The sequence below is a fragment of the Erinaceus europaeus genome, chromosome 8, assembly GCF_950295315.1.
Source record: "Erinaceus europaeus chromosome 8, mEriEur2.1, whole genome shotgun sequence".
Taxonomy (NCBI): domain Eukaryota; kingdom Metazoa; phylum Chordata; class Mammalia; order Eulipotyphla; family Erinaceidae; genus Erinaceus; species Erinaceus europaeus.
This window is the reverse complement of record NC_080169.1, coordinates 98763067-98790468: the sequence shown is the minus strand read 5'-3', so window position 1 is coordinate 98790468 and position 27402 is coordinate 98763067.

The window sequence follows — 27402 nt, the reverse complement described above, 5'->3', positions numbered from 1 at the left end:
CTATTTTTTGCAAGGAACAGTTAATATGCTAAAACTTAGTTTGGAAAACAAAAGGACAGCATCAGAGACACATTGCTCAACCCTTTCTTTCTTGCCCTGGTCTTTTAGAAATAATGAGAACAGTTAATATCTGATACAAACTTTGACATAAGAGGACATTCACCAGTAGTTTATAATAATGAACCAAAAGGCCATCTTCCAGAAGACAGGATGATCCCATGGCCTGAAGACCCCATCCTGTTTGCTGCAGCACCCACTCCCTTCTACTTGTATAAAACTTCCCTGAAATGGGAATGGGGAAGGTTGATGTGAGCCAACAGCAACAAACTAGCTTTAGCTTTCATGCAAAAGCTGATATTAAAATGTTTGGCTTTCTGTGACACTGGGAAGTGAGCTCACACTTGGCTTTAAAATGAGTAAATGGGTATTGAAAACACTTACTGTATGAGCCTTCTTTATGTGGGTGAGAACTCCCCCCCCCCCAGGAGTGTGAGTAAGTGTTCTTCCTATTAGTAGGCTAGACTACCCACTCTTTTTATATGTCGGTTGGTCCTTCTCTGGAATTCAAAATGTATTTTGTCATGTAAACTATTTTATATGTGACTCTCCTCAAAGAGTCTGTTGAATCTATAAAAGGGAACAGAATTCTAGTACCAACTTGAGTACTGGGTTGGGGGAGAGAACCATGCAGTAGGAAGAGGCTAGGCAAAAAGGTATACTAGAGTCTTGTTCCACTCTGAACACCTATTGGAGATGATTTATTTTCTGTCATGCTTCCCATCCACTCCATCAGTCCTCCTTCCGTTCCTTGGGTTGAAAGACTTTGACACAAAGGTTAGAAAAAAGTTTCACTTGTTCAACAATTTCACAAAAATTAAAATTAAAAACGTTTGTGCATCATAGAGTGTTCCGGCATAGATTTATAATTATCAGGCTGATATAGGCCTGAGAACTACAATCTAAACTACATTTCCCAAGAACCTCTACTTGACCTATGCAGAAACCATCAACCTTCACATGTGCTAATCACAAAATACTACATAAATTTGGATTAGCCAGTCATGGACAACTAGGACAGGAACTACCAAAGGCTTTGAATTAAACCTGTGTTTCCTGAATCACTCTAACTCTGGCCCCAGTGTGGAATGATCATGCCACCAGTTGGGGAAGGGGTAGTTGGGGTAGGGTGGGCACGATGACTAGTAAAGTACTTTGATCCCATTCATTTTGATCCTTCTGTTTTTAATCTTGATATTTATTTCTAAATAGTCATCTGATTCCAGCACCATGCTGGTGGTCAAATCTCCCTACTTGATCTGTCCACTCCCTGCCTTATTTGACTAAACCTTGGTAAATTTAGTTTTCCCTTAAGCTTATCACCTACTTACTGTCTGTCGACCCACATGTCCTACCACCACTTATGGTTACATGACTTCATCGGGAGTCCCCTACGACTCCACCAGACACTATCATGTAAGTGGAAACAACCATAGGGATAGTTGTGAGTCATTTATCTGTAATAATTGACAAGCCTTTCTCCCTTTATTGTTCTTTTAAAGAACTTTAAAGCATATCAAATCTTATAGTAATAAGAAGAAAGGACTGAAATTCTTAGAGAAAAGTCAGGAGACACTAGTTTGACCTTGATTTGACAAGCCTGCCATACAGCTTATAGCATCTTCAGCGCTGACATCAGCACAGGTGCATCTGACCTTATCATGTAGCCTTGTAAGGCTGCCTGACCACATGTGACTACAACTGGAGCCTTGAGGGAACAAGTGGGACAGAGAGAGGAGACTTCATACTATGCTTATATTTTTAATAAGCCTTCATTTTTGCCTTCCCTGGCACAAATTAGGTTGTAGACTTTTATTGACAATGGGCAAGCAAATAAAAGATGCCTATTTTGGGCTCTATTTCATTACTAGCACAAATGAATTTCTAGCACCCTTAGAAGGATGTCAGAAAGGATGGCAATTCAAGCAGTAAAAAGAAAAGATCTTTGATAGCACGTGGAGAGGAAAAGCAGATGCCACCCACAGATCAAGGATGAAATGATGAGAACAGGGAAGCTCTGAATGAAGGAAATTAAAGAAGACCTAAATAAATAGAAACATTCACATTCATGGGTTGAAAGAGTCAGCACTATTACAGTAATAATATCCCTCATCTACAGATTAAAAAAAAAACTCTATCAAAATCTCAAAGACCTGTATTTTCTTAAAAAAAAAAAAAAGTAGAAAGCTGATACAAAACTTCATGTAAGATTTCAAGGAGACTCCCAAGAGCTGAAAAAATCTTGAAAAAGAACAAACAAAAAAAGTGAGAAACTCAGCCACCTGATTTCAGAATTTATTAGAAGATATGATAATCAGAATAGTGTGGTCTGGCATAAGGACTGGAATACAAACCAATGGACTAGAATTGAGAGTTCAAAAATAAGCCTGTACTTCAACAGTTAGTTAATCCTTGACAAAGGTGGCAAGACTAGTCAATGAGGAAAATTACAGTGTCTCCCATAAATAGTATCAAGAAAAGGAAAATTCACATTCAGAAGATTAGTGGACTCATGTGTACCCTTATCTCATACCACTATCCACAGGCATAGGATGAAAATTAGGGGTGGGGAGGGGAGAGCATAGGATGAGAGAAACATTTGCAAACTATATATCTGAAAAGGATTAATATATGATACATAAGAACACTTACAGCTCTACAATGAGAAGACAACCTAATTTTAAAATGAGCAAAGAATTTGAATAGATGTTCTGAAAAGAAGAAATACAAATGACTAGCAGGCACATAAAAAGATACTCACCATCATTAGTTGTTAGAGAAACACAAGTCAAGAGCACAATGAGATACCACTTCACACACACTAGGATGCCTATAACTGCACTCCTCCCCTCACTCAACCCCCCCCAAAAAAGAAAAAATAAGATGTGTTGATTAGGATGTTAAGAAACTGTAATCCTAGGAGCTGGGGGTGACACACCTAGTTAAGCACACACATCATCCAACTTGCAGAAGGGTCTGGGTTCGAGCCCTTGCTCCTCAACTGTGGGATGGGTGGGGAGGGCACTTCATGAGTGGAATGTCAAACAATCCAGTCCTTATGACAAACAATTAATTAAACCTAAAATTACCATATGACTCAGCTGTTTTAAGCCTAGGTCTGGTCACTCATTGACTGCACAAATTTTAGTCAGTGATGGACTAAATCACTGAAGAGTGATCTCTTTATGTAGCCTAGGTAAGTAGTGCCATCTAAGCTTGTGTAAGTATACTTCAGTCATTAAGTCACACATAAATGTACTCAAGAAAACTGTTAATATTCATAGCAGAAGTATGCACAATAGCTATTGAATGAAACCAACCCAAAAGCCCATCAACTGGTCAATGGATAAGCAAAATGTTGCATATCCACACAATGAAGTATTTATCACTCAGCCATTAGAAAGAGTAAAGCATTGATATCTACAAATTCATTGAATAACCTAGAAAACAGGCCAAATTAAAGCAACCAATCACAAAAATGCAATTCCATCTTTATAAAATATCCATAAAGGCAAACATAAATGTAGCCTATCAGTGGCTTCTAGTACCTGGGGAAGTGGGAAATATTTCTTAATGGTTTGAGGACTTCAATTTGAGATAATGATAACATTCTGAAATTAGATAGTGTTGATAGTGCTAAAGACCACTGAATTGTACACTGGCATGAGAGAACATTAGGAACCTATAGGTTCAATAAGTAGAAAATAGCAGTTATCCCAACAATCACCCTATTGGTAAACAAAAGCACAGGTGGCAGATTCCACTAGAAGAAAGAGAAATCTTCATAGAAATACAAATGGCAGTTGCTCTACTGAACTAGCAAGTATTTCATAATCCAAGGACCTAGATACAAGGACTCAGCATCCTAGAAAAGACTACAAAAGGACAGAGAAAACTACTCACAGGAAATGAATAACTGAATCTGACCTGAACCATACTAAGACAATTCACTTAGTCAGATCTGTTCAAGGACTTCAGCAACATTTCAGTGAAACAGACAGGACACTGACCACAGATTTCAGTACATCAAGGCAGCCACACTACTTATTTCTGTCCTGTATAGTTCCCTTTATTTATTTATTTATTTTTCCTTTTGAGAAAACTTTTTATTAGTGACTTAATAATAATCAAGATTGTGAGATAAGAGGAGTATAATCCCATACAGTTTCTACCACCAGAGTTCCTTATCCCATCCCCTCCATTGGAAGCTTTCCTATTCTTTATCCCTTTGGGAGTATGGACCAAAGATCTTTATGGGGTACAGAAGGTGGAAGGTCTAGCTTCTGTGCTAGACATGAGCAGTGATAGGTCAATCCCTACAACCAGCCTGTTTCTATCTTTCTGTAGTGGGACAGGGCTCTGGGGAGGTGGGGCTCCAGGACACATTGATGGGATTGTCTGTCTAGGGAAGTCCAGTTATCATCATCTTAGCACCTGGGCCTTGAGAGCTTGTTTGGAGGTTCCAGCAGGGGAGTGCAGCTACTCATATACCCTCGACCGAAGACCAGTCCATCTCTGTTCAGGGAAGGCCGTCCTCTTTTACCAAGCATGCAGCTTCAGGAGGGATGCACATGGAGTGGTGAGGGAGGAAGGGGACACACGCCTAGCTAGCCAGATCAGCTGAATCAACCCTGGCGATCAATGGAGTGACAGATGTCGCAGCCAGATCGCCCTCACATCCCATCTTAGCATCTGGAACCTGATGGCTGAAAAAGAGTTAAGATATAAAGCAGAACAGATTGTTGACTAATCATGAACCTAAAGGCAAGAAAACTGCAGATGAAGATTTGAGATCTCTGCTTTGGAAAAAGCTAGTCTGTTTTAGGTATATTCCAAGGGGCCCATGACTTTACTAGTTTTTGCCTGAGCCTGACAGCTAACATGAAGGTGGACCCAAGGTATTGTCTGGGGAGATGGTGTCATAGTTGGAAAAAGGGCTAGGAAGCTGGATCAGGGAAGAGAGTAGCTCCCAAATATGGGAAAAGTATATATAAATTCTATTAACTTTAAACTCCATAAATTTGGTCTGGGGCCTATATTCACCGTAGGAGACTGTGTAAACTCTACTTCCCTGTAGGTCTGAGCTTGCATTCTGTGGTCATGGCTAGGAACATTCCAGCCTGCACTAATTTCAGGATCCATCTTCTTTGAGTGGTAGAGAATGTAGCCCAACTTCCCTTCAGAGAATGGGACAATTTCTACCACTGTTGATTCACATTGAGGGCAAGGTCCTTTAGGGGCCCATAAAGGGGTCCATTATGGTGTTCCTGATGGAGATGACCAGTGAAAGGGATCTGTTAGAGGTCTAGGCCCAACATGTCTGTGTGGAAATCCCAGGATTCCTTGACTAAGGCCTTAGGAGATGAGGTGGCCTGGTAGTAATCAAAGGAGCTATCATTAAAGTATGCTGGTCTCTTGCCCTTATCCTGCTTTTGTAGTCCTTACTTTGTCTGAAAAAGTTAGCCTTAGAGTGATTGAAGGAAGTGAAATAGGAAGTAGGTGAGAAGAGTATCTAGGTCTAAGTAGAAACTATTTGATTAAGTACTTTCTGTTGTTTTTTTTACGTCTTTCTACTTGCTTGTTGTACTTATTGGGTCGCTGCCCAACTATTGTGTACTTTTGCTTTAAGGTATATATTCTCCCCTAACTTATGGATACATGTGCACATGTGCTCTATCTCTTGGGCTCTGGTCCATATCTAGGTGCTATGGCTTTGTTAGGAAGTGCACCACCCAAGATTGAGTTAAGGAGTCCTATGAGCTAGGAATGGTCTCTCCAGAGTACTGGAGCTGAAGGGTTGACTTCGCAGGTCTGTCATCTGTGGACACAGTACGAAGTGAAACATATTGAGGTGATACTGGTTGCATTGATTAGGTTAAGATCAGCAGATCCAGTATCAATTGGTATGGGTTGAGAGGAGACCAATGAAAAATGAGCCCCACTGCTGAGTTTCCAGGACTGGGGGAAATATGGGTTTTATAGAGAATAGGGAGGGTTCCTACTGTCTTAGGGTTTAAGAAGACAATAGTTATTAATCTAACCAAATTATTTGGAAATTTGGTTGACTCTGAAAATCTCAGTGTTAGAATTTTCTGTATCATACAAGACCTCACCATGTTTGCTTAATGCTATTTACATATAGCTGTAGCTAATACAGTGACACAGCCAGTTGCTTATGGTCTCTCTGTTCTAAGTCATTATTAGAAATGTATTAACAATTTAAGCCCACTGTTAAAATTTAATCAAGTTACTAATTTGAAACCTTAAGTGCTTAGATTAAAAAAATATATACTCAGAACTGGGGTCTATGCATCAAAAATTTTGGAGAAATAAATAGATAAAATCTATTTTTCTCCTCACATATTGATTAGTAATTTATAAGACTATAGGTTAATAGGAGTGTATATTAACACCATTCCCACCACCAAAGGTCTGTGTCCCAACCCCCACATACCCTGTAGTGAAGCTGATAATCTACCCTCACCTTCCACCTAGAGTTTTTTACTTTGGTGCCATACTCCAAACTCAGTGAGATTCTGCTTTGCATTTACCTTTCTGTTCTTCTTTCTCAACTTCTGTTTATGAGTGGGATCATCCCATACTCATCTTTGTCTTTCTGACATATCTCACTTAATATAATTCCTTCTAGCTCCATCCAAGATGGGTCTGAGAAAGTGGGTCCATTATTCTTAATAACTGAGTAGTAGTCCATGGTGTATATATACCACAACTTTTTTAGCCATTCATCTGTTGTTGGGCAACTGTGTTCCTTCCAAGTTTTGGCTATTATGAATTGTGCTGCTATGAACATGAGTATACTCATATCTTTTTGGATGGGTGTGATTGAGTCCTTAGGATACCCTAGTACCTTTCCTAGGGTATTACTGGTTCATATGGAAGGTCCATTTCCAGCCTTGTGAGGGTTCTCCAGACTGCTCTCCACAGGGGTTGAGCCAATTTACATTCCCACCAGCAGTGGAGGGTTCCTTTATCCCCACAACCTCTCCAGCATTTGTTGCTGCTGTCGTTTTTGCAGTATCAAATGGTACAAATCAAGAGAAGCTTGAAGGAAAACAAGCAAAACCCCAAAGGTTCCAGGACTGGGAGAATGAACATAGATGCCAAAATATTAAACAAGATCTTGGCCAACCAGATACAGCAACATATCAAAAAGATAGTTCATCACGACCAAGTGGGATTCATCCCAGGAATGCAAGGCTGGTTCAACATCCATAAGTCAATCAATGTCATTCACCACATCAATAAAAGCAAAGCCAAAAACCACACGATTATCTCAATAGATGCAGATAAAGCCTTTGACAAAATCCAACATCCATTCATGCTCAAAACTCTACAAAAAATGGAAATATATGGGAAATTCCTCAAGATAGTGTAGTCTGTATATAGCAAACCTACAGCCAACATCATACTCAATGGACAGAAGCTGAAAGCATTCCCCCTCAGATCGGGGACTAGACAGGGCTGTCCACTGTCACCGTTACTCTTCAACATAGTATTGGAAGTTCTTGCCATAGCAATCAGGCAAGAGAAAGAAATCAAAGGAATACAGATTGGAAGGGAAGAAGTCAAGCTCTCACTATTTGCAGATGATATGATAGTATACATAGAAAAACCTAAAGAATCCAGCAGAAACTACTGGAAGTTATTAGGCAATATAGCAAGGTATCAGGCTACAAAATCAACGTACAAAACTCAGTGGCATTTCTTTATGCAAACACTAAATCTGAAGAAGAAGACATCCAGAAATCACTCCCCTTTACTGTTTCAGCAAAATCAATCAAATACCTAGGAATAAAGTTGACCAAAGAAGTGAAAGACTTGTATACCGAAAACTATGAGTCACTACTCAAGGAAATAGAAACTGATACCAAGAAATGGAAAAATATCTCATGCTCATGGATTGGAAGAATAAATATTATCAAAATGAATATTCTCCCCAGAGCCATATACAAATTTAATGCAATACCCATCAAAGTTCCACCAAGCTTCTTAAAGAGAATAGAACAAACACTACAATCATTTATCTGGAACCTGAAAACACCTAGAATTGCCAAAACCATCTTGAAGAAAAGAAACGGAAATGGAGGCATCACACTCCCAGACCTTAAACTATATTATAAAGCCATCATCATCAAAACAGCATGGTACTGGAACAAAAATAGGCACACAGACCAGTGGAACAGAATTGAAAGCCCAGAAATAAATCCCCACACCTATGTACATCTAATCTTTGATAAGGGGGCCCAGAGTATTAAATGGAAGAAGGAGGCTCTCTTCAATAAATGGTGCTAGGAAAACTGGGTTATAACATGCAGAAGAATAAAATTGAACCACTTTATCTCACCAGAAACAAAAATCAACTCCAAATGGATCAAAGACCTGGATGTCAGACCAGAAACTATCAAATACTTAGAGGAAAACATTGGTAAAACAGTTTCCCACCTACACCTCAAGGACATCTTTGATGAATCAAACCCAATTGCAAGGAAGACTAAAGCAGAAACAAACCAATGGGACTACATCAAATAGAAAAGCTTCTGCACAGCCAAAGAAACTATTAAACAAACAAAGAGACCCCTCACAGAATGGGAGAAGATCTTCACATGCCATACATCAGACAACAAAAAACTAATCACCAAAATATATAAAGAGCTCAGCAAACTTAGCACCAAAAAAGCAAATGACCCCATCCAAAAATGGGCAGAGGATATGAACAAAACATTCACCTCAGACGAGATCCAAAAGGCTAACAAACATATGAAAAACTCATCTAGGTCACTGATTGTCAGAGAAATGCAAATTAAGACAACACTAAGATACCACCTCACTCCTGTAAGAATGGCATACATCAAAAAGGATAGCAGCAACAAATGCTGAAGAGGTTGTGGGGACAGAGGAACCCTTTTACATTGCAAGTGGGAATGTAAATTGGTACAGCCTCTGTGGAGAGCAGTCTGGAAAACTCTTAGAAGGCTAAACATGGACCTTCCATATGATCCAGTAATTCCTCTCCTGGGGTTATACAAGGACTCCATAACACCCAACCAAAAAGAGGTGTGTACTCCTATGTTCATAGCAGCACAATTCATAATAGCTAAAACCTGGAAGCAACCTAGATGCCCAACAACAGATGAGTGGTTGAGAAAGCCGTGGTATATATACACAATGGAATACTATGCAGCTATCAAGAACAATGAACCCACCTTCTCTGACCCATCTTGGACAGAGCTAGAAGGAATTATGTTAAGTGAGCTAAGTCAGAAAGATAAAGATGAGTATGGGATGATCCCACTCATCAACAGAAGTTGAAGAAGAAGATCTGAAAGGGAAACTAAAAGCAGGACCTGACCAAATTGTAAGTAGGGCACCAAAGTAAAAGCCCTGTGGCGAGGGGTAGACATGCAGTTTCCTGGGACAGTGGGGGGTGGGAATGGGTGGGAGGGATGGGTCACAGTCTTTTGGTGGTGGGAATGGTGTTTATGTACACTCCTAGTAAAATGTAGTCATATAAATCACTAGTTAATTAATATGAGAGGGGGGGAATTAATTGTATGTCTCTAAGTTTTTTAAAACACAGACTGAATCTTTTTAATATATAGGCTGTGTATTTGATAGGCAGACTCTCTCAAAAGCCTAGACCAAGTAGATCAGAAGCAACCAATAGCACAGCTATATACAAGATACTGGGTACTGTACAGCAAACCATAACAAAAATAAAAAATATATATATTGCATCTGCCAATCACAACCTAATCAATGCAACGATGACCACCTCAACATGCTTCACTTCAGACTGTGTCCAGAGACTTCACGTGTGGAATGACAACCCTTCAGCTTCATTACTCAGATGAGACCTTTCCTTTCATAGTATACTCTAATTCTATCTCAGGTGGTTCACTTTCTAACAAAGTCCCAAAACCCAGATATATACCAGTTTCTGTGAGAGAGAGAGCATATGTTCACACGTATCCATAAACTACTGCAAAATATATACCTGAAAGCAGAAATACACTAGAGTTTGCAGTGAGTATCCCCCTAACACTTCCTCTCCACTATTCCAAGCTTTGGGTCCATGATTGCTCAACAATTTGTTTGGCTTTGTATGTTAACTCTCTTTTCAGTCACCAGGTTCCAGATGCCATCAGGATGCCGGCCAGGCTTCCCTGGACTGAAGACCCCACCAATGTGTCCTGGAGCTCTGCTTCCCCAGAGACCCACCCTATTAGGGAAAGAGAGAGGCAGACTGGGAGTATGGACCGACCAGTCCACGCCCATGTTCAGCGGGGAAGCAATTACAGAAGCCAGACCTTCCACCTTCTACAACCCACAATGACCCTGGGTCTATGCTCCCAGAGGGATAGAGAGTGGGAAAGCTATCAGGGGACAGGATGGGATATGGAGATTGGGTGGTGGTAATTGTGTGGAGTTGTGCCCCTCCTACCCTATGGTAAATTTGTTAATTTATCCTTTCTTAAATAAAAAAAGAAAAAGAAAAAAAAGAAAAGAAAAAAAAGTAAAAAACTAAAGCAAAAGTGCACAATAGTTTGCAGTGAGTCAGTAAATGAAGCATGAAGGTAGAAGCACCTATAAAAGACACCATAAAGGACTTCCAGGAGGCATGCCATGGAACAACTGGGACCAAGTTGCCTCTCATTCCAAAATGACAAATAAATACAAGAGACCCAGTTGAAGTCATAATCTACAGCTGAAAGTTCTGAAGCCTCAGGTGGGTGTTCACGTGCAGTTGGAGCAAAAAGGGGCATGGGCAGGGGTTGAAGAACAGCAAAGTCAAATCAGAGCTTTGGGCAGCACGAGTGCTGAGCTACACCATTTTGGCAATTTCACTTTAAGTGCAGCAAACAAGTAACATTGTTCCTAGTGCAGTAATGAAAGATACAGGGTCTTAAAACCTCTCAATCTTTGACTCAGGGGTGTGTTTTAACCTTCTGAATTTAAGGCAAGGACACAACATAAAACAGGGCATTTGTGACCACAAGACAGCCCAAAGCAAGCACCCCCCCCACCCCATCTCACCCACCACAAAATCATATAAACAAGAGAAACCTAGGGATCACAATAACACCACCTGCTGGCTGTCAATAACCAGCACAAAAAAATGTGCAAGCAGAGAAACAGAACTAAACAGCCAACTATGTCATATCAGCCAGACGGAAATGAAACAGAAGAAATCCAAGGAATTACAAACAGAGAGACTCTCAGAGACAGACTACAGATAGCTTATTATGAGGACTCTCCAAGAATTAAAAGAGCACGTTACTATGGAATTAAAACATACAAGAGAGGAACTTATAGCAGAGTTCACTAAGAACATTCAGATCTTGACAGAAGAACTTCAGTGAGAACTCCAGGGAGTAAAATACACTCTAACTGCAATCCATGCCCAGGTAGAAGGCTTAGGAAGTAAGTTCACATATTCAAAAGAAATAATTTCCAGTCTAGAACATACAGACAGCCCAATCTTTCAATTCAAAAATGAGAGAGAGGAATGGTTCAAAAAGACTGAAGCAACTCTCTGTGAAATTGCAGACTCTATCAAAAGACTGAATATGAGTGATAGGTATATCTGAAGAGAAGGACAAGGCCAAAGGCCCAAAGTCCATTTTCAGAGCAATTTTAGCTGAGAACTTTCCTCACTTAGGAAACCATCAGAACACTCTCATTCAAGAGGCAGTACAATCACCCAGATTTTTAAGTATAAAAATACCAGCACCAAGGCACATTATTGTAAAACTATCAAAAGTCAACAACAAGGTAAAATTTTTGCTAGCTGCTATGGAAAGGATAGAAGTTACACACAAAGATAGAGCTATTAGACTTTCATCAGATTTCTCTTCACAGACTCTAGAGGCAAGGAAAGAGTGGAATGACATATTCAAAGTTCTAAAGGAAAGGGAATTCCAGCCATGAATATTGTATCCTGCAAAATTATCCTTCATATATGAGGGAGAAATAAAGGTTTTATAAAATATTCAAGAACTAAAGGAATTTTCCACAATAAATCCCACCTTACAAGAACTACTGACTGAAAGAAAGGAGGAAGCAAAGGAATACACATTCCAAACACCAAGTTGCAGGTGCTACCATGATGCCAATCTGACTCCCCTGGACAGATGACCTCACCAATGTACCCTGGAACTCGACCTCTCCAGAGCCCTTCCCCACTAGGGAAAGATAGGGACAGGCTGTTAACCTGTCAATGCCTATGTCTATCAGAGAAGCAATTACAGAAAACAAACCTCCCACCTTCTGCATCCCATAATGACCCTTTTATAAATAAAATTTTAAAAAATTTTAAAAACTCTGGGGGGTTGGGAAGAGTAGACTTTCTTCTCCACTGTAAGCAGTGGGAGTAGAAACACAGACCTTTAGTGGCAGGAATGGTGTTAATATATACTCCTATTAACTTACATACTTATGAATCATTATTTAATTAATATGAAAGGAGAAAAGTAGGTTGAATGTCTCCAGCTTTTTAATGCACAGATGCCAGTTCTGAGAATACATTCTTTCAGTCTAAGCACTTCAGGTTTCAAATTAGTAAACTGATTGAATTATAACACTGGGCTTAAATTGTTAATGCATTTCTAATAATAACTTTTTTGAAATATTAAATCACCTATACTCTTAGACCAGGAAGACCAGAAGTAATCACTCTTGTTAGTATATAAGATATAGTTATTTGTAAATAGCATTAAATGACATAAATCATGGTAAGGTCTTGTATGGTACAGCAAATCCTAACCATGGGATTTTCAAAGTAAACAAAGTCCCCAAATTTCTTTTTTTATGTTTTATTTTTCTTTCCACCACCAGGGTTATTCCTGGGACTCAGTGCTGGCACTATGATTTGACTATTCCTAGTGGCAATTTTTTCTCTTTCTTTCTTTTTTAAAAAATATTTATTTATTCCCTTTTGTTGCCCTTGTTTTTTTATTGTTGTAGTTATTATTGATGTCATCATTGTTGTATAGGACAGAGAGAAATGGAGAAAGGAGGGGAGGACAGAAAGGGGGAGAGAAATATAGACACCTGCAGACCTGCTTCACTGTTTGTGAAGTGACTCCCCTTCAGGTGGGGGCCAGAGCTCAAACCCCTTTCTTTTTTATGGATAGGATAGAGAAAAGTTGAGAGAGGAAAGGGACACACACACACACACACACACACACACACACACACACACACACATACACACACACACACATCTGCAGACATGCTTCACTACGTGTGAAGAGTACCCCTGTAGGTAGGGAGCAGGGACTCAAACCTGAGTTCTTGAGCTTGGTAACATGTGATTAGCCAGGTGCACAACTGCCTGGCTCCTGGTTCCTTTATCTTAGAAGATCTCTTTGAATGCAAGTTTATGACTTGATGTCCTGTCATCCAAGAATACTTTGAGTTTCCTACAAACAATAATATTCTCCTACAATACTCCAGGCAAAATGAGGACATTAACACTCACACACATACCCCTAACCAACTGGATTAGTACACCTCATTCCATGTTTCCCCGATTGTGTCAATAATTGTTGTTTTCGCCGGGCTGGCTTCATGGGCGGTTAACAGACGACCCGGGACTCATGGTTGAGCTGTACGCAGTATCTCTTTATTCATGCAGGACGCAGCGCAATCTATACCAAGCTAAGCTAAACTAAACTAAAATGAACAATGTTGTCTTTATATATACTTCCCAAGTAGGGTGTGAACAGGATGTGACATAGAGAGGATGGAGAGAAAAGTGACTGGTGAAAATCAGAGTGTGACAAGGAGAGGGGGCAGAGCAAAAACATATCATGAACCAGTGGGGATTGAACCAATGCCCTGCAGTGGTTATGTAAATAGAATACAGTAGTTATGTAAATAGAATAGTGTTAAGCATACCAACAAATAATGTCTTTTCTACTCAAATTATCTCAGCTAAAATCATATGTTTCACTTAGCTGGCATGTCACCTTTAGTTATAAGAGTTCCTCTGTCTTTCTGTGACTTCCAGGACAATTTTGAAGATTACAGCTCAGTTACTTTGTAGAGGGTACCTCAATTCCAGTCTGTCTACTCTTTCCTTATGATTAGATTCAGGCTCTGCATCTTTTGGCAAGAGTATCAGAGAAGGGTGGCTGCCTCTTCTCATTGAGCCCTGGCAGGTAGTAACTGATTTCAATTTGTCTCATTACTGAGGATTTTGTTAACCTTGATTACTGGACTGAGGCAGTGGCTGCCAGTTTCCTCCACTGGTAGCCAATCTTTTCCCCCTTGGTAATCAATAAGTATTTTTGAAGATCTGTAATGTCCTTGTTACTCTCCAAACTTTCAGTCACCAGCTTTAACAGCCACTGACGTTTCTTGGCTGGGCTCATTAACTACTATGAGGGCTGCCAGAGATTGTAATTCTTTTGTTCTTCCTATATTTATTAGTTGGCATTCTCTTCTAAAGAAAAGCTTTGTCATTGCTTGCACTCTCTCTCTCTCTCTCTCTCTCTCTCTCTCTCTCTCTCTGTCTGTCTTTCATCAGTATTTATCAGGTCATAGATTCCTACTTTATTCACTGAGTTATAATCTGTTATTATTATTCAATTTAATTCAAGAATCATCCTACTTAGGCGATTGAGAGCTCATACAAACTGGCTTCTATGACCCCTTGACATGTTCTGAGAACATCTTATTGTCTTGTACAAGATGTCTGAGGCTTAGCTTACACTTTTTATGCATTAACCTTGGCATCAGCCATTTCTCCAAGGAACCCCGGTTACTTTTAGGGGACCATGGTGATTTTCTAATCACCACAAGCTGAAAACTAAGAGCTGAGCACTTGACGGCTCTGAATTTGGATGGTGCTGCTGAGAATCTCTCTACACAAAGTTCCACCTGCATCTGCTCCTCTAGTTGTTGATATTGAAGGTCACGAGCTCTTTTTGGTATGTTTAACTCCAGTCCAATGTCACAGAAGTCTTTCTGACTTTCTTCTTTTCATATCTATAATTGTTTCCACTGGTGAGAAACCTCAACACCATTATCCTCAATACACTTCATCAAGCTTCATCTATAACCAACCTCCTACTGTTGCTATCACAGAAGCTCCCCATAGAAACATCCTCATTAACCCACTTGTGTTCTAACACCTGCCCCAGGCTTCCCACCAAATCTCAACCATGGATACCTACTTGGCTTCTCCTAATGGTCTTTGGATTGAATTACTCAGGAGGTGGGTGATGTAGAGAAATGGGAGTGAGAGGAGGCTGGGTGGTGACACACCTGGTCAAGTGCCTACATCACCATGAGCAAGAACCTGGGTTCAAACTCCTACTCCCCACCTGCAGGGGGGATGCTTCATGAGTGGTGAAACGGGTTTTCAGGTGTCTATCTTTCTCTCTTCCTCTTTATATCCCCTTTAAGTTTCTCTTTGTCCTGTCAAATAAAAAAAGAAAGGGAAAAAAGGTCGATGGAAGCAGTGAATTCATAGTGCCTGCACTGAGCCCAAGTAATAACCCTGGTGGCAGAGAGAGAGAGAGAAGGTAAGAGGAGAGGAGAGGAGAGGAGAGGAGAGGAGAGGAGAGAGAGAAAATAACTCCATGTATCCTTAAGTTTTCTCTAATGGGTGAACAATGTAAGGATATCAACTATTTCCTCAAGGTCAAGACACTCAGTCCTCATTTGGTTCTCACAGGAGTATTTGATGCAGCTGTTTACATCTACCAGGTTTCTCGGCTATACTGGTTGACTGTTCCTTCTCATCTTGCAGGTTGGATCCTCAGCTCAGAACCTCTGGATGCTGGAGGGTGTCAGGGCTCAAGTTCATATTTATTTTATTTTTGCCACCAGGGTTATCATAGGGGCTTAGTGTCTATACCACCGCACTGCTCCTGGAAGCCATTTTTTCCTTTCTTTTTAAAAGAAACTGAGAGACAAGGAGAGATAGAGAGAGAGAAAGAAAAGAGACACCTGCAGTACTGTTCCACTACTCGTGAAGCTTCTTCCTTACAGGTGGGGCCCAGGGGCTTGAACCTGGGCCCATATGCATGAAAATGTATGCACTCTATAGGGTGAGCCACATGTGAGCTCCACCTGGTCCCTCCTCCTTGATTTTTAATGGGTTTCTTCTGGGAATAATATTTTAAATACCATATTCTGTTTCCTCCAAATTTACACAATTTATTTATTTATGACACAGAGAGAACCACAATATCATTGATTCAAACATGTGAATCTAGTGCTTTACCCACTGTGCCACCTCCTAGGATGTTGTTTTCCAAATATCTATTTTAAGTCCCAACCTGTCCTTTAACTCCAGACTCAGGGTCCAAATGTCTGTTCTCATTGTGTGCTTACCAAGAATTCCAGAGTTAGTGTATCCCAATTTTTATGTCTTATTCAATAGCATCCTCTATCAGGCATGCCTTCAAAATATATCCCGAGACTAAATGTCTCACAATTTCTATCTCCAGCCTCCATTTCAAGTCACTTCATTTTCTCTACATGCTCCCAACAGGCAACTAGCTGGCCTCCTGCTGTGTTCCTTACCTGCAGATGCTTCTGCCTCCACACAGCAGCCATGATGGCCCTGTGAAGATGCAATGACACTCCCAGTTCCTATTACAGAAAAAACAAAGCCTTTTCAAACATTAAGGCAACTAATCCTTGGATTCTCACAGAGATACAGTGGGCCTAGACCTCTAACAGATCCCTCTCTCCACCATCACTGATTCCTCCCATCAGAAACGTCATCTAAGTCCTCTTGTGGGCCTCTCCAGGACCTTGCCCTCAGTATAGAGCAGCAGTGGTAGGGAAGGCTGGGTCATTCTACTTTGCCACTCGAGGAAGACTGGTTCTGAAATGAGTGCAGCCTAGAATGTTCCCAGCTGTGACCATAGACTGAGAGCTCAGATTGACAAGGACTCAGAGGTTACACAGGCTCCTGTGCTAAATGTGAATATATATGGGTCCTGGGTCAGATCGATGGGTAAACAGTTAATTGTATATATATATACAACCAGACTTGAAGAATATATATATATATATATATATTCTTCAAGTCTGGTTGCTACTCTATGTCCTAATTCAGCTTGCTAGACCTATTCTCAACCCTGACACTATCTTCCCAGACAATATTTTTAAGTCATCTGCATGTTAGTTATCAAGCTCAAGCAAAAATTACTAAAGTCATGTGTTGGTATGCATGAGACCCCTTCTGTTTCATTTGGTTTAAATCCTCCCTGCTTAACACTATTTTATTTACATAACCGCTGTTAACAAGCACCTCCCTCCAGGGCATTGGTTCAATCCCCAGTTTCATGATATGTTTTTGCTCCACCCCCCTCCTTGTCACACCCTGATCCCTTCTTTATCACACCCTGATTTTCACCAGTCACTTTTCTCTCCATCCTCTCTATGTCACATCCTGTTTCCACCTTACTTGGCAAGTATATATAAAGACAGCATTGTGAGTTTTACTGTACTTTACCTTGAGTTTAGCTTAGCTCGTCTTAGATTGTGCTGCGTCCTGCATGAATAAAGAGATACTGCCTACAGCTCAACTATGAGTCCCTGGTCGTCTGCTACCCGCCCGTGAAGCCAGCCCGGTGAAAACAACCTAACCCGTCAAAAACGACATATGGCGCCCAACGTGGGGCCAGACCTGCACAACTCCCAGATAAGTGAAGACTTTGCCTACCTATGCACTATGGTCTTCTCTTTTACTTACGAAGAGGTTTGCCAAAGCCTCTACTGTTTCATTATGAGACAGTTTCTCTGTCTCTGGAACATTTTACTCTGGGCCACACTTCGGTTCCCTCACTGGGAACTTTGGTTTCTTATGACCGGGATCATAGAGCTTGGGAGATGCACGGAGATTTCTCCTTGGACTTTCTGGATTCCCTCTCTCATGTTTCCCGAGGAAAAGGACTACATTTTGCTCCAGGCCATAATTTCGTTCTTTATGACCATGATCGTAGACCTTGGGACATGCATGGAGATTTCCCCTGGGACTTTCTGGACTTCTTCTCGCATGTTTCCCATGGAGAAGGACTACTCTAATTTGAAGAACATTCTCAAGTACCCTGGCAGTTCCCAAGTATGGAGATACGTGGTTAGTTCTACTCTCCTGATTGGATTCTTTCTTCGATGGGAAGACGCTTTTAAAAATGGGTGCCTGAAGCAATCCAGCAGGAACAGTCAGAAACACCCTAAATGGAATTTCGAGGACCTTTTTGGACTAGGTCGCCCTCCGGGGATTCTTAATCCTACATGGTGAGATCTTGATAATCTGGTTCAAGTTGCGTTTCATAAGAGAATGATTTGAATGACTGAATTTTTGTTTGACATTGACTTTAAAAAAAATGCTGGACGCAGTCATGATTTCTAGAGACATCCGGAAACAATCCAAAAAATTGTTTTTTCCCTCCTTTGATTTCTCTTTTACGTCTTGACATAAATCTGAAATGTTTAATCCTCAAAACGGTATGAGTTATGGGTGGGGCAGATAGTGCAATGATTATGTTAATTATTCTCATGCCTGAGGCTTTTAACCGTGGTTCTTCTGTTTACCTTTCCACATATTATTGAGTTTAAACTGTTTAAACAACCTTAAAATCATACTAGAAACGACTTCCAATTATAATGGAGTTATCAATTATAGTAAACTTCTAATCTGCTACAAGTTTTGTTTGACAAGTAAGTGAATTTCAGCTGTCAAAGTCTTCACATGAAAAAGCATCTACTCAAATGGAATTCCTGGAAATCCATTTGGATCCTGTTCTCTGACATCGCCCCCGGAAACCAATGAGGTGACCTGGCACGACCTGAAGAAACAGATTCACAGACTCCAAAGATCACTCTCTACAGAAAAGCAAAATTCTGGTGGCCAACATTCCCCATCGAGACAGACGTGCAGCATTTCATCCTCTGGCATTTTCTTCTGTGGTCAGCTACTTTGGACTGACACCTCCATCGGACTTACTGGTACACACTGCTGTGTTTCTCAAAGACTAACTTCAGCCAATTGCCTTGAGACTTTATAGACCATGTCCCCTCGCCTGCAGGCTCTGTCCCAGAGGCAGAAAACTCCCCCTCCTTATTAGGTTATGCCCACAGAGGCATGAAGCACCCCAAGAGGCAAGAGATGCCCACAGAGGCAGGAAACGCCCTTTGAGGCAAGAGATGCCCCCAGAGGCATGAAGCGCTCCCAGAGGCAAGAAATGCCCTTTCGCCTGCTAGGCCTTGCCCTTTGAGGCAAGAAAAGCTCCCCTTGACATCACATTGGTTATTGCTGCTCGCCTATTTTGTTTTCCATGTCTTATGCCAGTTCTTTTGAAAACGCCTGTACGATATACGTTTCTGTTCACCCCACAATGGCCATTAGTTAAAAAGAAAGGGGGAATTGTTGGTATGCATGAGACCCCTTCTGTTTCATTTGGTTTAAATCCTCCCTGCTTAACACTATTTTATTTACATAACCGCTGTTAACAAGCACCTCCCTCCAGGGCATTGGTTCAATCCCCAGTTTCATGATATGTTTTTGCTCCACCCCCCTCCTTGTCACACCCTGATCCCTTCTTTATCACACCCTGATTTTCACCAGTCACTTTTCTCTCCATCCTCTCTATGTCACATCCTGTTTCCACCTTACTTGGCAAGTATATATAAAGACAGCATTGTGAGTTTTACTGTACTTTACCTTGAGTTTAGCTTAGCTCGTCTTAGATTATGCTGCGTCCTGCATGAATAAAGAGATACTGCCTACAGCTCAACTATGAGTCCCTGGTTGTCTGCTACCCGCCCGTGAAGCCAGCCCGGTGAAAACAACCTAACCCGTCGAAAACGACAGTCATGGGTCCCTAGGAACATACCTAACATAGACTTCCTAGCTTCTTTCCATCCCAAGATCCCTATTCTCATCTGCTCTATTCCTACTTTTTGGTTCCTGTTCATTAATCATTTTTCCTGCTTTATATCTTATCACCACCAAGTTGAAGATGCTACTATTATTCCATCCTAACTTTTCTGGGCAGACAACCTCACCAATGTGTCCCAGAATCTCACCTCTTCAGAGCCCTACCTCACCAGGGAAAGACAGAAACAGGCTGGGAGAATGAATTGGCCCACCAATATCCATGTCCAACAGAGAAGCAATTAAAGAAGCCAGAACTCCCACCTTCTGAAACCCTTAAAGAATTTTGGTTCAGGGGGTCAGATGGTGGCACACCAGGTTAAGTGCACATATAATCAAGTGCAAGAACCCAGGTTTGAGCCCCCATTCCCCACCAGCAGGGGGTACACTTCACAAGCAGTGAAGCAGGTCTGCAGGTGTCTATATTTCTCTCTCTCTCTCTCTATCACCTCACTGCTATCAATTTCTCTCTATCCTGTCAAATAAAAAATAGAAATAAAAAGTAAAGTATGATTGCCAGGAGCAGTGGATTCATCATGCAGGCACCAAACTCCAGCAATAAACCAGTTGGCAATAAAATGAAAATATCATCATAATAAAGAATTTTGGTCCATACATCCAGAGGGGAAGAAAAGTTAGGGGAAGATGACCAGAAGGCTCTGAACTCCAATTCCATTAAGGCCAGGAGAGAGAAGAGGAAAAAAAAAAAAAAAAGAAAAAGAAAAAGGAAGGACATTTGGAAGTAGCAAAAGTGTAGGTGTAACTTAGAAAGGAAGAGAAAGCAGGGCCATAGGAAAAAATGGGTAAGCATATGTATAGTTACAGAAATAACAGTCATCTCATATCCGTGACCTTGAGAGACCCACCACATTTTCCAATGGAGAGAATGGGGACACACAACTCTGGTGGTGAGAAAAGTATGGAATTATATCCCTGTTATCTCAGAATTTTGTAAATCAATATTAAATCACTAGTAAAAATGAAAAACAACTTTAAGACTAACTTAAGGGCACAGAGGATCAGAGATAGCACATAAATGAGAAAAGCTCTGGGAAAGGGGGGGCAGAAAAGGGACTGTTGAGGGGGTGGGTGGGCTTTGGGTCCCGGTGCATTATGGTAGAAAAGGACCTAGTTGGGGGATGAGAGTGTTTTCTAGACATTTATCATGGGGAGATGAGAAATTGTACCCATGTGTCAACATCAGTACTATAAACCATTAACTCCCCAATAGATAGGGCCCTTGCCTTGCCCTGGTTCGAGTCCCAACACTGCATGGGAGATGCCATGGTACCAAAGGCAGCTCTGGTACTGTGATGTCTCTCTATCTCTCTCTTTCTTTGTATATCTCTGCCTGAATGAAAAAGTGAAGAACAGTGAAATCGCACATGTGTAGGGTTTTGACTTCATAAAGAGAAAAGAAAATGGTGGCTAAGGAGATGGTTCAGCAGTAAGAATGCAGGATTTGCATGTCTGAGGTCCTAGGTTTGATTTCCAACAATACACAATGCTGGCATGCTCTGTTCTCTCCCTCTCCCTCTCTCCCTCTCTCCCTCTCCCTCTCCCTCTCCCTCTCCCTCTCCCTCTCTCCCTCTCCCTCTCCCTCTCCCTCTCTCCCTCTCCCTCTCCCTCTCCCCCTCTCTCTCTCTGTCTCTCTCTCTCTCTCATAAAAGAAATAAATAAGCAAAAATTTCATTTAAAGACTCATTCAAATAAATTATAAAATAAAAATTAGAATATGAGGGCCAGGGCATATAACCAGAATGAAAACACTAACTTATGTGTGTGTGTTCATAGCTGGATTCTCACAATGACTGAAGAGTGGAAGTAGTCTAAATGCCCATCCACAGACAACTGGGTAAACAAGTCATGAGATATATACTCAACAGAGTATACTCTGCAATCTCAAAAGATGATATTGTGTCCCTTGGGACAAAGTTGTTGGATCTGAAGGTGATTGTGCTTATCAAAGTGAATAAGGAGGTGAGAGACAAATACTGAATGGTTTTGCTTATATGTGGACTATAGAGAATTGAAATACAGGAACTTACAAAAGAAAAAAGGAGGAGGGGAGAGATGAGGAAGAGAAAGGAAAAAGAAGGAAGAAGATGGGGGGGGGGGAAGGAGGAGAAGCAGCAATAGCCAAACTAAAATTATCTCTGAAACTTTTTGAAGAATGTGGTGGTTATAGTAGGGGCATGTGAGAGTACAGAATTTTGGTGGTGGGTGGAAGCTGTAATCTTATAATCTTGTGAACCATTGCTAAATCCCTAATTAAAAAAAAATAACATTTAAGAAAAATATTAAGTCCAGGGGGGCTACTCCCACCCTGGAGAGACACAAGCTTGAGGGTGATATGGGCCAGCATAAGGGATCATCTTCCCATCTTCCAGGTTCCTTCTTGTCCAATAATGTAGTTCCTGTTCTTACTTGGTGGGCATTGGACTGAGTCCTTTGTTGAAGATGGCTCTTAGAGCAGGGACCTCTGGGACATGTAGTCTTTCCTTCTCTTAGCAGAGGCTGAGCAGTTATTCTTCATCTAGGTTTATATTTAACTTTTTTTTTAATGAGAGGGAAATACAGAGAAAAAGATACAGAAAGCTCAGAGCACTGCTCAGCTCTGACTTATGGTGGTGCTGAGTATTAATTTTAGGACTTCAGAGCCTCAGGCATGAAAGCCTTTTGTATAACCATTATATTATTCCTCAGCCCGGCATTTAGCAAGCCCATAGAACAGGTCAGAAAACTAGAACACCACTGTGCACTTTATAGGATAATAGGGATTGAACCCAGGGCCTCATGCATACAAGGACTACACATTACTGCTGAGTCATGGCCCTGGCCCCAGCTTTCTGTTCTGTACCTAAAAACATGGCAACTCTTTCCTGCTGCCGCTCCTATAGACAGGGTTCCAGGCAGGGTTGGGGTGCAATGTATCATTTCACCCCATGATAAGCAATGAAGTCCCCATTTCTGAAGCTCTTGTAACTGTTTATCCCAAACAGCAGGACAGGCCACCCCACTAATGAGGCTGTTGAGTTTGATCAGAAGACAGCATCTACTGTCTCTACCATATCAATGCAAGGAAGAGGAGAAGGAGAAGGAGGAAGAGAAACTGGAAGAACACCACCATTGCCTCGGACAATACCTTTAGCCCACGTGCATGTTAGCTCTTGGACTCAGGCAAAAATTAGTAAAGTCGTAGGCCCCTTGGAATATATCTAATATAGACTACCTGGCTTTTTCCAAAATGGAGATCTCAAATCTCATCTGCTCTATTCTTGCTTTTAGGCTCCTGATTATTAAACAATCTTCACTGTTTTATATTTTAATGCTTTTCAGTCACCAAGTTGCAGATGCTACCATGATGCCAACTTGACTTCCCTGGGCAGATGACCTCACCAATATGTCCTGGAAGCCCACCCCTCCAGAGCCCTGCCCCACTAGGAAAAGCTAGAAACAGGCTGGGAGTATGAATCAACCTGCTAACGCCCATGTCCAGCGGAGAAGCAATTACAGAAGCCAGACCTCCACCATCTGCACCCCATAATGATCCTGGGCCCATACTCCCAAAGGGATAAAGACTAGGAAAACTTTCAAGGGGGTGGGGGGATAGGATACAGAACTCTGGTGGTAGGAATTGTACCCCTCTTATACTATGGTCATGGCGGTCATTATTAAGTCAAATTTTTTTTAAAAGAACTGGAAGAAACTAACAGGGACCAAGATGGCACCTGAAATGTCCACTGGAAGACCCTAAGCCTCATCATCCCATCATTGTAATAAATCTTCATAATAGCTGGGTGGGATCCCACCATGCATCTGATGTCATGGCAGTTCCAAAAGGGGTTTTTATGGTCAGGAGTGAGTAGAACCCCTACCTCCCAGGAAATGGCCACCTTTACTAGGAAATCCCCTGTCTACCTCAGAGAAAAACATGCCTGTCCCAGACAGACCCCACATAAACTGAACCTCTGAAAATATTGGTGACTTTCGTCAGTGTGTGTTTTCCACCTTCTCTAGGAATACATCTCACTCCACTGTTACTTGGTGGCGTCTCCCTCTCTGATTTCTTTCTCAGGCACTGACCAAAGCCCAAACCTGTGTTCAAGACACACTTTTCCTTTCCTTCCAGGACCCCCATCATATATCATCTCTCTTTCTAATAACAGTGTCCCAACTGAACCACAGACCCATCTTACCCATAGAGTCCCCACCTTCTCCAGCTTTGGTCCTCAAGGGGGAGCAAGGGCCTAGGAAGAGAGAAGGAGAGAATAAACAGGAAGTCGGGTGTGGGAAGGGAGGGAAGGGGAGCTGCCAGGCTGAAAGACCTGGACCCCTCATCTCTCCCTGGCTTTGGGTCCAGGCCTGATGTACCTATGATCTAGCTGTTGACTGTTGAACTGAAGAAAGGGGGTGATAAAAAGAAAGAGTTCTCCACAGAAGGGCACCTCTCAAAACATCAAAGGCTTCTAGGTCTTAGTTTTCCCAGCTATTAAGTGGAGATTACTGAGAACTAGGGACCCAGGTTGGAGTCAGACTAGAGCTGGGAACCCTCTGATTATCCTCATTCCTGCACATTCCCTGCTTCCTTTTCTCCCATCTCTCCCTCAAATGGGCCCTGGGCCCCAACCATGAGGGGAACCAGGATCTCCCAGCTTTCTCCCCAGCCTGAGCCCCTCACTGCCTCCTCCTGCTCCCAGTCCTTCCCTGGCAGGCTTAATTAACTTCCACAGACACTCGATATCCCTGGGTGATAGGAGCTATAAAATTGCAAAGTATGATTAAAAATAATAATGAGAATGCCTACCGCCCATTAGCCTGAGCCTCAGCCCTTAACGAGGGTTAATTAATTAACCATCCTCCCTGCAGCCAGGGAGTGGGCAAGGGTTATCCACACCTTGGGGGTGGGATGCAGTGAGGGGTTGGTGTTGGGGGAAGGGCTCTGATTGCCTTACCCTAGAACTTCCAGCAGCTGAGTCGCCCAGAGAGCTCTGTTGACCCTCAGAAATCACCACTCCATGGTAGCCAAAGGCTGAGGGGGCCCTCAGGAGATGGCTCCCCTTTGCTTGGCCTCAGTTTCCTCATTTGCAAAGACATGAGGATGATGGTCTTTTTGGTCCCCTTCCAGTCCCAATGTTGGGGCAACTCAGAGGTGGCAGAAGGGCTGCATCTACTGTCACCTCCCTGGGAGAAGGCAGAGACAGGGCCACCCTCAGGGTGAAACCAAGGAGACTGTCAGGTGAAAGGACAGTGATGTCAGGACAGGGGCTGTCAGGTGAAAGACAGTGATGTCAAGTGTGGGCCGTGTGTGTATGCGCACATGTGTTTTGTGTATGTGTGATGAGATTGATAAATCAACTTGAACCATCATGAAAGGAGGGCCACCGGGAGGTGGCATACTCGGTTGAGTCTTACGTACAAGGATCTGAGTTCAAGTCCCTGGGAGAACCTGCAGAGGGTAAGCTTCTCTCCCACTCTATCTCCCCCTTCCATCTCAGTTGCTCTCTGTCTCTATTCAATAAGTGAATTAATAAATAAAAATAAGGAAAGAAAAGAACAGTAGTCCAGCAGGTAGTTCAGTGCCTAGAGTGTTGGACTTAAAAGCATGAGGGCCACAGTTCAGTCCCCAGCATCACATGTATGCATGATGCTCTGGTGTTCTCTCTCTCTCTCTATCTATCTATCTATCTAGCTATCTCCCTCTCTCTCTTTCTCATGTTAATAAATAAATAAACATTTTTAAAAGATAAGAAAAGCACAGTATCAGGGCCTCCTAACCCATCTTGATTCAATGACCTTGTCCTGTTGAAATAATACATATGTAAGACCAATTATAGGGCTGGGGAGATGGCATAATGGTTATGCAAACAACTTTTATGCCTGAAACTGTGAAGTCCCAGGTTCAATCCCCAGCACCATCATAAACCAGATCTGGACAGTACTCTTGTCTCTCTTTCTTATGAAACTACATTAATTAATGATATAAATCTTAATAGGTCATTTCATATGTGTGTATTGATTTATGGAAAAGAGATGCCTAAATTCTCTCAGCTCTGGCATATGGTGGTGACAGGGGTTAAACTTGGTGGATCTCACCTTTCTTTTTCTCTTATTTATCTGTTTGTTGTCTCTAGGGTTTCACCACTCTGGACCATTTTTTTCACATGGAGAATAGAGATTGAGAAGGAAAGGAATTCAAGATTCCTTCCCTGTGTTAGGGACTTGGCTTGAACATGGGATATGTACGTGACAGAGCAGGGACACTCCCCAGGTGAGATATTTTGCCACCTTCATAAATAAATTTCAGGCATTAAGCCAGCCCCCTCCCATCCTTCACTGCTGATAGTATGGCCTATTTACATTATAATTGTTTTGCCTGATCTGTCTTCTTTCTACCTCGAGACCCGCCCTGCCTGCAGGGTAACATTAATCCCACCAACTAAAACCCTCGCAACAGTTGCTAAGGAAGCTTCCACCTTCCCAGCATACTTTTGCCTTTCTCCACCCACTTTCCTAGCCATTTTCGTTTCTGATTTGCCACTTCCAGTTTTATCCTATAAAAGCCACTTCTGTTTCTGGTTTCTCTCTCTTCCACATCCCGACCTAGAGGAGGTGAGGCATCCAGACTGGGAGGCAGACAGGAGGCAGATAGCGACCATTGCGGGTTTTGGCTCCACGTGGCTTAACCCACTGCACTCACCCCCGATTCTGAGGCTCCCGCATGAATAAAGATTTGTCTTGCTACCACCATGAGCTTGGTTCCTGGGTCATCTCTCCCACCCACGACTCTAGCCCTGCAAATAAAAGGACACTCATGCCGTCCTGTGAGCCAGACCTTGTGTCATGCACACTAGCTCCCTGCTCCTCTCCTCTCTCTAGGCAACCACCTGCTCTGAGCCCCTACTTTGAGTGATATGCTCCCTTTGTGACAGGCTCCTTTCACTGCATAGAATGTCCTCTGGGTCGTGCACAATGTCAGTGCCCTGGCTTTTGACCTGGGGTTCCCCACCTTCCTGGGCTGGTGGGAAGTGTATGGGGGCAATGAGCTGCAAATGGGTGTGAGACTAGCTTTCATGTTGGGGCTGCCAGGTTGAGTGCCAGGGGCTCCCAGAAGACCCAGAATCAAGGGGCCTGCAACCATGTCAGTTTTGCTCATTGGTAGATAATGTCTCTTTTTTTTAATTACACATTAAAATTCATGTAAGGGGGCAGGTAGTGGAACTCCTGGTTGAACACACACATTACAACATGCAAGGAACCAGGGTCAGGTTCCTGGTCCCCACTTGCAGAAGTAAAGCTTCATGAGCCAGTGAAGCATTGCTGCAGCTCTCTCTATGTCGCCCTTTCTTCTCGATTTCTATGTCTCTGTCCAATAAATGAATAAATAAAATATTTAAAATAAACAACAATATATTACAAGACCA